Below are 11,505 nucleotides of genomic sequence, written 5' to 3'. Positions count from 1 at the left end.
TGATTCTAATTGTGTCTCTGTCATATAAATTGCTTTTTTTCTTACTCAGTAATATTTTTTCCTTGAGCTGGTTATTGAGGAATTTTTGATATTTGTGTAAGTTTTTGTTTGTAGGATCCCTATCAGGTGTTAAAATGTGAATTTTTTTTCTGCTTCTACTTTAACCTCTTGTTGTAACACTTCAGGACAATTTTCTTTAATCATTTCAAGTATTGTATCAAGATTCTTTTTTTTTTTTATCATAGCTTTTAGGTAGTCCAGTTACTGTGTTTTCTCTAGATCAGTTATCTTTATGAGATGTTTCGCATTCTTCCATTTTTTTCATTATAATTGTTTTATTATCCTCTCATTTCACTGACTTTCCACTTCCCCAATTTTAATTTTCAAGTAGTTAATATTCTGGATTTTCCTTTCCAGTTGCTTGACATTCTTTTCATAATCTTCTTTATCTTGCATTATTATTCAAATTTTTTTTCTTAAATCTCTCATTTGATTTTTAAAAAATCTTTTTTTTTTTAAACAGGGCAATTAGGGTTGTTACTTACCCAAGGTCACACTTGAACTCAAGTCCTCCTGACTCCAGATTCTGTGCTCTATTCATTGTGCTACCTACCTGGTCCTAAAAGTTTTTTTTTCTAGTTCTTCTATTAAAATTCTCTTTGGGCAGGTCACAATTTGACATTACTCTCTTGGGTAGGAAAAGCTTTCTTTAAGAGCTTCAGTATCCTCTGAAGATGAATCCCAGGCTTTTTTTCTCATAGTAATGTTTTTTAGTTTCATTCTTTCTGCTTCACTCATTGATTTTTTTTTTTTTTGTAGCAGCTTATTACTGTAACCACATAACCTTGGATTGTGGGTAATGGTCCCCCTGTCCTCGTATCCTTTACTTCTACTCTCTGTTTTGGAAGAAAAACCCAGAACTCCACCCTTCATCAAGTTCCCACAGCCAAATGCATCCCTGCCCCACATATACCTTCCAACCTAACTAGCCCCAGTGCTTGCCACTTGCTGTTTCATCAAAACTAATATTTAGGTGTTTAGAATTTACAGGAAACAAGCCCAACTTCAGTCTAGTGATTTTTCTTCTCATCTTCTTTCCTTCGCCCAGGAGGACCGCTGATTTGTCCCAACTCTTTATTTTTTGCTTCACATTTAGTTGAGGAAGTTTTCTCTTGGTTGTGGAGGAAATCTGGAGAGCTTGGAGTTTTTTTTTTTTTTTTACCCATTCTGCTATTTTACCAGAATCCTCCATTCATCCTTTTATTTATTAGTCAGTAAGTGTTGTCTCGTCCATGAAGTCTCTCCACTCTCCTCTCTTAGAAGAGATTTCCTCCTTCCCTAGAGGGAGAACAGCATTCTCTGCAAAGGGGATAATCGGCTTTGTAAAGTCAGGATGATGACAGGTGGGATACCATGTGAGTAACAGTAAGTCAGTTTCATTGAAAACTGGTGCATAAGAATGTTGTGATCAGTGGGAAAGCAGTTTGAAGTCATATTTTGAGTGTTAAAAAAAACAGCCTTTGCATTTTATATTTTAGATACAGGGGAGTGACATTGTCAGATGTGTGCTTTAGGGAAATCAGATTCACAGTTATATGGAGGTTTTATTGGAGAACAGAATGGATGAATGCAGATTGAGAGAAATTATTGAAGAACCAAATATTAGGGCAGATTCTGGATTTTATTTTATTCCTCATTTGGAAAATAAGTCAAATCTAAGTTTTCTGAAGGGTGGGCTGATGAGGAAAAGAAATTTTGGAGTTGTTGCCCTACCTGACTAGAGAACCTGTAATGGGAATGTAAATTTTTAAGATCTTCCCTGCCCCTAGGCTAAAGTGCACCTGGAGCCTGGGGTGGGGGGGGGGGTGGGGGGGGCTTGTTTTTCAGTAGATACTTCTTGATTGGCCAGTGAGTCAATAAGGTTGTTACATTCTCTGAGCCAGGAGAAGGCTATATAAGCCCTGATGTGTAGCTTTGTTTTGGGGCTCACTTTGAGAAGTGTTCTGTGATTTGATCAGATGAAACTCTGGCAAGCCATTGTTGAGAGCCCCCGGCTTTGAAAAACTCAGATGTTGATTTGGTATGGATGCAATGGTTGGACAGTTTGGAAATCTGTCTACTTGATCTGTTTCTGTCTTGATAATTCTGTCTGTATATTCTGAAGTTCGGGGTGCTGACATTTTTCCCCTGAACGAGGTAAACGATATTTGTTTGACTGATTAAAGTAAGCTTGTTAACCCATTTTGAGTTGCTTTCCTTTATCAAAGCAGATCCAAGAACCTGTGTTGGCAGACACCCCGGGGACGATGGGGTGCTTGCCGCTACAGAACCTTACAAATAATTTCATCAAAGCAGAATTTTTGCCTTTTGTGTTCTACTTGAGCTAGGAATAATTTTTTTTTTCCTGGATTGCTCGAGGCTAGGGTTGATCTAAGAATAATAACATAATCAAGAGTCAGGACTACCACTTTTTTGTTTTTGCTTTTTGGAGGGCAATTGGTGTTAAGTGACTTGCCCAAGGTCACACAGCTGGTTTTTGTGGTGTCTGAGACCAGATTTGAACTCCTCCTGAGTCCAGGGCCGGTACTCTATTCACTGGGCCACCTAGCCACCCCAAGGAGTACCACTATCTTACCACCTTACCACTTACCTTTCTTACCACCTTATTATAATATCCATTCTCTCATTACTTGTTGACCAATCAAAGTGATCACCACAGCCATGCTTCCATGAGTGGTTTTCATTTGTGGTCTTTGCCATTAAAGAGCAACACTAACCCTTTTGTTAATTATTCTTGGTATGATTAACAATGATTAATTACAACTTATCCATCAGAAGAAAGAGCAATTGAGCCACCGGCTTCCGACGTTCCACCGCCCACTCTCTTCTGCCTGGTGGCGTGACTGCTCTCTCTCTTCCCCCTTGGTTAGTCGGAGACGGGCTGCCTGAGCGGGATGGAGGACACAATGACTAAGGCACCGCTCACAGCCCGGGGTGTGTCTGTGTCATCGGAGGAGGGGGAGGCGTGGATGGAGAGGGCGATGCACATGGCTAAAGAAGCCCTAGAAAATGGAGAAGTTCCTTTTGGGTGCCTCATGGTCTATAACAGTGAAATTCTGGCGAAGGTGAGGAATGAAGTTAATCAAACTAAAAATGCTACATGACATGCAGAAATGGTAGCAATTGATCAGGTCCTAGAATGATGTCATCGTTATGGTAAAAGGCCTACAGAAGTATTTGAACATACTGTGTTATATGTCACTGTGGAACCATGTATATCGCCTCATGAAAATCCCACTTGTTGTATATGGCTGCCAGAATGAATGATTTGGAGGTTGCAGCTCTGTTCTGGACATTGCCTCAGCAGACTTACCAGATACTGGACCACCCTTTAAGTGCATTCCTGGATATCAAGTTGAGGAAGCAGTGGAAATGTTAAAGACCTTCTACAAACAAGAAAATCCAAATGCACCGAAACAAAAGTTCAGAAAAAGGAAGGTCACAAATGTTAAATTTCATGTGATAGAAGACCAGTCCTTAACAGTGACCTTGACAGAATTCTTGGAATAGAAGCATTTAATAGGACTGAATTATGTATCTGTGGTTAATCCTTTACCAGCCAACCTGATGTTTCTCAAATACAACTCCCTGTCAATCATAGTGGCTATTCTCTATTCCTGGAATGATACTTACCTTTACCTCCCAGAATACTTGGTTCCTTCAACATTCAGTTCAAGTACCATCTTCTGCAAGAGGCCTTTCCTGATTCTTCCAGCTAGAAGTACCTTAACATCTTAATAAAGGTTACCTTGTATTTGCTTTGTCTTATTTATAAATATGTATATATGTATATATATATATGTATATATATATATATATATATACATATGTACATGTTGTACAGTAGAATGTAAACTTCTGGAGCAGGGTACTATTTTGCTTTTCTTTTGTAGTGCTACCATTTAGCACAGTGCTTGTCACAGAGTAGCCAATAAATAATGATTTATTTAAAAAAAAAAAACAGAAGAAAGAGCAATTAAGAAGAGAAGTCAGTAGTAGTTTAAGGGAGATTTGATAAGGGCCCAAATTAGGATGTTTTCCCTAGGAGTAGTTGTGATACTGAAATGAGTAGAGAGAATCACTTTCATTAGTTTCATGAAAATGGCAGCATTTGTTTAAATAGTGTTATTGCATTTCCCAGTATATATTTACTTTTTATTATAATTTCATTACTAAGAAATTAAAAAAAAATTCCTTTGTTTAAGGCCACTCCCTAGTATTGTATTTATTATAAGTTCATTGATAGAACATAAGTTTTCCCTCCAACTTTTATTACCTTATGTTATTCCTTCCTTCTCCTGAAGAGCCATATATATTTTTGAAAGGGTTTTTTTTTTACTTGAAACATCCTTTTCCTAATAAAAAAAAACTTAAATAAAATCTGAAATCTGTTGACAGGTTTTCATTTTTCTCTCCCAGTTAGTTCTACATATCAGAGGTAACAATTTGGGTGTCAAATGTAATTTGTTCAATCTTGTTTACTGTGAATATTTAAGATGCAAAAAAACAGATTCCAGGGTGAGCTTAGACTTGGAAGTTAGGGCAAAAAAAAAAAAAGGTTTTGAGATGATTGAGAGAATAAGAATAAATATTATTTCTTTCCTGACAACTGCTGTTTAAAAAAAAACCAAAACACTGTTAGGGGAGTCATGTTTAAAGGGCTCATTCCTTTATCAGCTTTTTTTTTTTACTTGAAATACATTCTTTTTTTTTTTCTTTTTGGTGAGGCAGTTGGGGTTAAGTGACTTGTCCCAGGTCACACAGCTAGTAAGTGTTAAGTGTCTGGTCAGAAGCCTGATTTGAACTCATGTCCTCCTGATTTCAGGGCTGGTGCTCTATGCACTCAATACACCACCTAGCTGCCCCTTGAAATACATTCTAGGAACATTTAGGTATTCAGATAAAGTTTTATCTAGTAATAATAGAATCAGGGGTGGCCAGGTGGCTCAGCGAGTAAGAGCACTGGCTCCAGTGTCAGGATGACCTGGGGATCAAATCCGGGCTCAGATACTTAGCACCACACGAAGAAATAACTGGCCGTGTAACCTTTAGCAAGTTACTTAACCCCGATTGCTTAAAAAAAACAAACAGAATCAGATATGAATTAGGCCAAAGGAAAGCAAACAGATGGAAAACAAGGAAACTTTAAAAAGTTTATGGGGACATAGGATCCTGACTGAATTGTAGTGTCCTTTGGGATGAGTACCTTGTTCCACGTGGAGTGCAAACTTGGTATTTGAGTTTTATAGGCTAAGAAATTATGTGCTTTTTCAAGTACCTCTGTTTTTAATAGTATTTGGGATTTGAGTTCACCAAATAATTGGAAACACATCAAAAAGGTTTTTGCCATTTTCATTGCACTTAGCCCTCTTGTCTAGATATTTAGAGTAAATTAGCATTTAAAATTTTTTTTATGTTTTTGTTCACCTCCCTTACTTCCCTCCACAGTCTCTTTTGTTGAAGCATCCTTTGTATTTTGCCCCCTAATTCTGGACCTTCCTTAGCATTCCAGGCCTCATTGACTCTCCTCATCCACTTCATGTTTCTTCTTGCTGACTCAATCAACTCTACTAGCCCTCATGTTTCAACTGAACTCTCTAGTCTCACCACTCTTCCCTGCCTTATCAGAAGTTTGAAACTGGTATATTGTCTAGATATCTTCAGTGCAATGACCCTACAACAGAACTCACTGTTTTCTCTCCTCCCACTACCCCACTTTACTAATAACGTTATTTCTTTTGAAGACAGCAGTATTGCTTTAGTTCAAAAGGTCATCTCCACATATATCTTTATATATCATTGTGCTGGTTCTCATCACCTTTCAAAAGGAATGTTATACTTCAATTGTTCCACTTATAGCAAGTCTATCTTCTCCAATAAATCTTCTATCCAGCCACCTTGGTTTCATCTCTCTGCCAGTGCATCTTCCACAAAGCTGCAAATGTGCAAATCTAAAGCACAGACAGAACAAAATCTTTCGCCTATGGGTAAATTCTAGTGACTCATTATTGTAACTATGATGCAATATCTTCTCCCTTTTGCATTTAAAGACTTTACCACCTACCTTTCCAGGCTTAGTATTACTTCCTTTCATGTACTGGTCTCATTATCTGACTTTCCTGGTGTTGTTAAGATGTAACCCACTATCTCCCGTCTTATTTTTTGCATCTACCATTCTTCATGCCTTCTCACTCTCCATTTAGAAAAAAACTGCTTGAGGGTGTAATGGGAATGCAAATTTGGAAGATCTTCCCTGCCCCTAGGCTAAAATGCACCTGAAGCCTGGGGAGGGAGGCTTGTTTTTCAGTAGATACTTCTTGATTGGCCAATGAGTCAATAAGGTTGTTACATTCTCTGAGCCAGGAGAAGGCTATATAAGCCCTGATGTGTAGCTTTGTTTTGGGACTCACTTTGAGAAGTGTTCTGTAATTTGATCTGAATTCTGGGAAGCCGTTGTTGAGAGTCCCCCGGTTTTGAAAAACCCAGATGTGGAAACCCAGATGTTGACTGGGTATGGATGTAATGGTTGGACAGTTTGGAAAGCTGTCTACTTGATCTGTTAATGTCTTGATAATTCTGTCTGTATATTTTGAAGCTTGGGGTGCTGACCTTTTTCCCCTGAACAAGGTAAGTGATATATGGTCTGACTGATTAAAGTAAGCTTGTTAACCCATTTTGAGTTGCTTTCCTTTAACAAAGCAGATCCAAAAACCTGTATGGGCAGCAAACCCTGAGGATGAGCTTGGGGTGCTTGCTGCTACAGAGGGGCAGCCAGGTGGTGCAGTGAGTAAGAGCGCCGGCCCCTGGCGTCTGGAGACCCGGGATCGGTTCCAGCCTCAGATATTTGGCACCCACACAAAATAACTGGCTGTGTAACCTTGAGCAAGTTACTTAACCCCAATTGCTTAAAAAAAAAAAAAATTAAAAAAAAGAAAAAGAAAAAACTGCTCTGTCAGCTCTTTTAGTTTCTGCTTTCCTTTACAAGTTTCCTTTACTAGTTTCCTTCAAATTACAGTTGAGGTTCCACTTCCTTTTTTGTGCTTTTTTGGAGGGAGAAGGTAGAGCAATTGGGATTAAGTGACTTGCCCAAGGTCACATGGCTAGTTTTTGTGTTAAGTGTCTGAGGCCAGATTTGAACTCAGGTCCCCCTGACTCCAGTAGTGCTCTATTCACTTCACCACCTAGCTGCCCTAAGGTTCTACTTTTTACCGGGGCCCTTTCCTCATCCCAGTAACTCCTAGTCCTTGTCCCCTGAAACTACCTTCCAAATATTCTCTACTAATTGTATATGTATATATGCTACTTCCATTGATAGATTATAATCCAAACTCCTAAAGGGTGGACTGTTTCATTTTGTCTTTGTTATCTGCCTTCTCTGGCACTTAATAAGAACTTAATTAGTGCTTGTTCCTTCATTATTTTGGGGAAAGCTAAGTAAATGTTCAGATGTATTTAACAGTGACTTCTGGCAGGAAAAGACATGAAGGAATCAAGATTTACTTACATTGTCATAAAGCTCTCAGGGTAGTAGAGAATAATAAGTGATAAAACTAATGAGAAATGACTAATTACCATTGAGTCTAGCATTTTATAAGGATGACAAAGAAATGTGGTGCTTCTGAGTAGAGAAAAGGTAGATTAGGTGGAGAAAAAGCTAGGTGACTGTCTGTATAACACTGTGCACACCTGGAAAGTAAAACCCTTGTAATCTTGTAGTAAGCCTGCTCACTACTGTGTATGTTATCTCCCTCATTTCAGTTAGCATCTCCGCAGGTGATGGGCAACCAACTCCATATTTCTGACTATAGAAAGAAAAGGAAATAGGCAAAGGGCTGAGGCTAGAATCAAGTCACCAGGAAACTACATCAAAATATAAAAATTCCTAGAGAAGGCAAGGTCACACATTTAGTCACTCTGAGGATCAGAGCCTAAGGTACCCATCTAAGATTTTGGGTTAGGGATCATATACTGACCCATGTATGAAGTACTAATCCAAAAACTGAGATGAATAAGCATAAGAAAAGACTCACTATGAAGTTATACAAAGGATTGAAAAACCGAAAAGGTTAAAACAGAAAATAAAGTCGTTTTTCCACAAATGATATAAAACTTGAGAGAATATAATGCCTTGACCCCAGGAATACCTGGAAGAATTGAAGAGGACAAAATGTAATTTTAATTGGAATGAGAGTTAGGAGGGATTAAAGAATGAAAAGGAAAATAATTTGTAGCAACATATACCAATATCTGAAGAAATGAACTCCCTGATAATTACGATGCACCAAAAATACTGCAATAAGAACTACTAGTACAAAATCAAATGATTGAAAAAATACAAGTAAAATGTTGAAAGACATTTGACCTTGTATACAATTCAAGGGCAGATAATCTTAGTAGTCATTGGATTCCCTGAAAATTGTGTTTTGAAATATGGCATCCTACAATTTTTTAAAAACATAAAAGATTTATTAAGGCAAAGTGAAAATACAAATCCAGTCATCATCTTCTGAAAGATAGTGAAATTCCCAGCAACACCAGTAGCTCAAATCCAGTCTTTCTAGACCAATAGGGGGAAAAACATCCAGAAAGAAAAAAAATGACCAAAGATTTACAGCTAGAATCACATAAGACATGGCAGCTAATAACGAAAAAGGAGGGAAAATCTTAGATTGTGTTTTTTCTAAAGTTAAAATATTAAGACTTACAAAGATAGCTTATCCTGTCAAACTTTCAAGTAAAATTGACAGGGTAAAACATGGAGAATTAATGTATTAGAAGATCTTCAAGTATTCATTGAGTAGAACTTTTGAAATGCCAACCTTGGGATCAACAGAAAACTAGAGAGCTAAACTACATTTGCAATTTGGAAGGGGCTATAGTCATATAGTCCTTACATTCTAATAGGGGAAAAGAAACAAGGATCACTTCAAAAGTCTAAAATGTATTGTTGTGAAAAAAATTAATTGGAATTATTTTTTTTGTCCACAGTTACTTACATTATAACAACATGCCATCTATATACCAGGCTTTTTTTAAGCATTTATGTTAATTAATTATGTTATTTTATGTATTTTTTTATTTTCTTATACATTTAAACTATTCACCAATTTTTATCTGAATATCCGTTAAATTTTTTTGAGACTTTCTAGACAGTTTTGGAAATTCATACTTTATATCCTATAGCATAAATTAATTAGTAGAGTATTTTTAGGTTGTTTTTCCTTTCATTTTTATTCATACAAGTAATATTTCCATCAGCTCACAGGTCCATCAGGTTGCGGCAAAACCCAATTTTGTATGATGATGAGTGTTTTAGCCACATTGCTCACTGACATGGGAGGATTAGAAGGGGCTGTTTATATATATTGACACAGAGTCAGCATTTACTGAAGAAAGGTAAGTGATTTTTATTATTCATCTGAATCCAGTATACACTATTTCTCTTTTTTTTACATACGAAGCATATGAAACAACTCATTTAGCAATAACATAGAAATCTGAATATATACATAAATACTGATAACATTAACTTTCATCCTTCATAAAAAATTTTATTTTCTCTTTTTGGTGTGAGTGAGGCTTTCTCAAATGCCTCTCTCTTTATTCTTACTCCCCTTTTCACTTTTCAGGAGTTGCAGAAAGGCAACTAGAATTAGGGAAACTAAGAGTACATAACAGCACAGTAGAAAGGGAAATTTAAAAAGCAGAAGAGAAACAGATGAGTCAGAAAGACCAAAAAGGAAGCTATTTCTGTTTTCCTTATAGTGGTAGGTAGCTAATTTCTGTATCAAAGTCAAATGTTATTACATTACATGGTAAATAAAATATTGTGATCATGAACTTGTGCTGTAAATATTGATTTTTAAAAATACATGATTCATCATTTTCGAGGCAGCATAAGAATCTTGGTTACAATGACAATAAATAAACCCATATGGGGAAAATAGATTATGATTTCTCAGAGATGACTTCAACCATATAACGAAAGTCATAACCCAAAGGCCAAGTGATAGTTTTCTTCACTTGGCAGCATCCCAGACAGTCCTTCATGAAATTTTATTTGTTTGATGGTTCTGAATTTCAAATATTCACTAACGCATCTTGTCTTTCCTACTTGAGTGTAATTCACAATGCAATTTATTTTCTAATGAAACATTTTTAATGCATTTTTCTGCTTCTGAGAAGGGCAAAAGTAGTTACTTGGGATTAGAACTTTTATATCATATTCAAACATTATGATATTCACTTCCTGCTCTCATCTTCATTCCACATATTCAATCACTTGTCAAATCTTGCTAACTCTACCTCTCACATCAATTCCCTTCTTTCTACTTGGTAAATCCTTCAATTACGACTCTCATTTTACAGCTCTTTGGCCTTAAGTCCTTGAACTTGAGTAAAAGTTCCAAATAGTTTTCCCTTAAATAGTGATGAGATCAGTATTCTTATGTAGAGTCATTTTTAATAAATTCTGAAAAGTTTAAAAATACTTTTTTCTTCTTTTTGGAGGGGAGAGGTCAGAGCAATTGGGGTTAAGTGACTTGCTGAAGGTCACACAGCTAGTAAGTGGTAAATGTCTGAGGCCCCATTTGAACTCATAACTTATTGGACCTCCTGGCTCCAAGACTGGTGCTCTATTCACTGTGACACATAGCTGCTCAATACTTAAATTTTTTTTTCTTTTGAAGGGGGAAGGCAGGGCAATTGGGGTTAAGTGACTTGCCCAAGGTCACACAGCTAGTGTTAAGCAATACTTAAATTTAAAAAAATTTATTTTTTAATTCTTTATATCTTTCCTTTTCTACTCCTAGATAGTAATCCTTTACAAAAATATCTCTTTTTTTGAAAGGAAGGGAAAACAATTAGCAAAACTAATTTATTTTTAAAATTTGATAATATATGCAGCCATTACATATCCATTGACCTCCTATCCCTTCACAGGATTCTGGAGAGGGATCTACTTATTGCTTCTTTGGCCCTTGTAATTTTCCAAAATTCAGTTTTTATTGGTTTTTTAAAATTATTTTTTTTGCTTTTTTTGGAGGGCAATTGGGGTTAAGTGACTTGCCCAAGGTGTCATGGCTAGGTTTTTTTGTGTGTTGCTCACTGTGCCACCTAGCCTCCCCTGTTTTCTCTTTTTAAGTTGCCATTGATGTAGTTGTCTACTTTGTTCTCTGCTTAATTTACTTTGCATTATTTCATGGAAATTCTGCCATGTTTCTCTGTTTATCACATTTATTATTTTTTATAGCATTCCATTCTAATCCATTTTAATGATATTAAAAGAATTTCCACTACTTTGTAGTGATTTGGAATCAAGTATTATTACTTATCAAAGTCTTTCTGCACCTGTTCAAGTAATTGTTTGAATTTGTATATTTTTATTAAGTAGAGTGGAAGTTTTCTTAATGTTCAGTCATCCTTGAATCCCTGACAAATCCAACA

At 36.5% G+C, this 11,505-nt stretch overlaps 1 pseudogene; it reads left to right on the top strand.

Annotated features, from left to right (window-relative positions):
* The first annotated feature begins 2,942 nt into the window (after window positions 1–2,942).
* Window positions 2,943–3,721, top strand: LOC138159169 (tRNA-specific adenosine deaminase 2 pseudogene; annotated as a pseudogene).
* Window positions 3,722–11,505: the final 7,784 nt, after the last annotated feature.

This window comes from Petaurus breviceps, unplaced genomic scaffold (genome assembly GCF_028583685.1).
Source record: "Petaurus breviceps papuanus isolate PSGF00001 unplaced genomic scaffold, PetGlider_PUasm1.0 175, whole genome shotgun sequence".
NCBI lineage: Eukaryota > Metazoa > Chordata > Mammalia > Diprotodontia > Petauridae > Petaurus > Petaurus breviceps.
The sequence above is the reverse complement of the archived record's forward strand: the minus strand, read 5'-3'. Positions and strand labels throughout refer to the sequence as shown.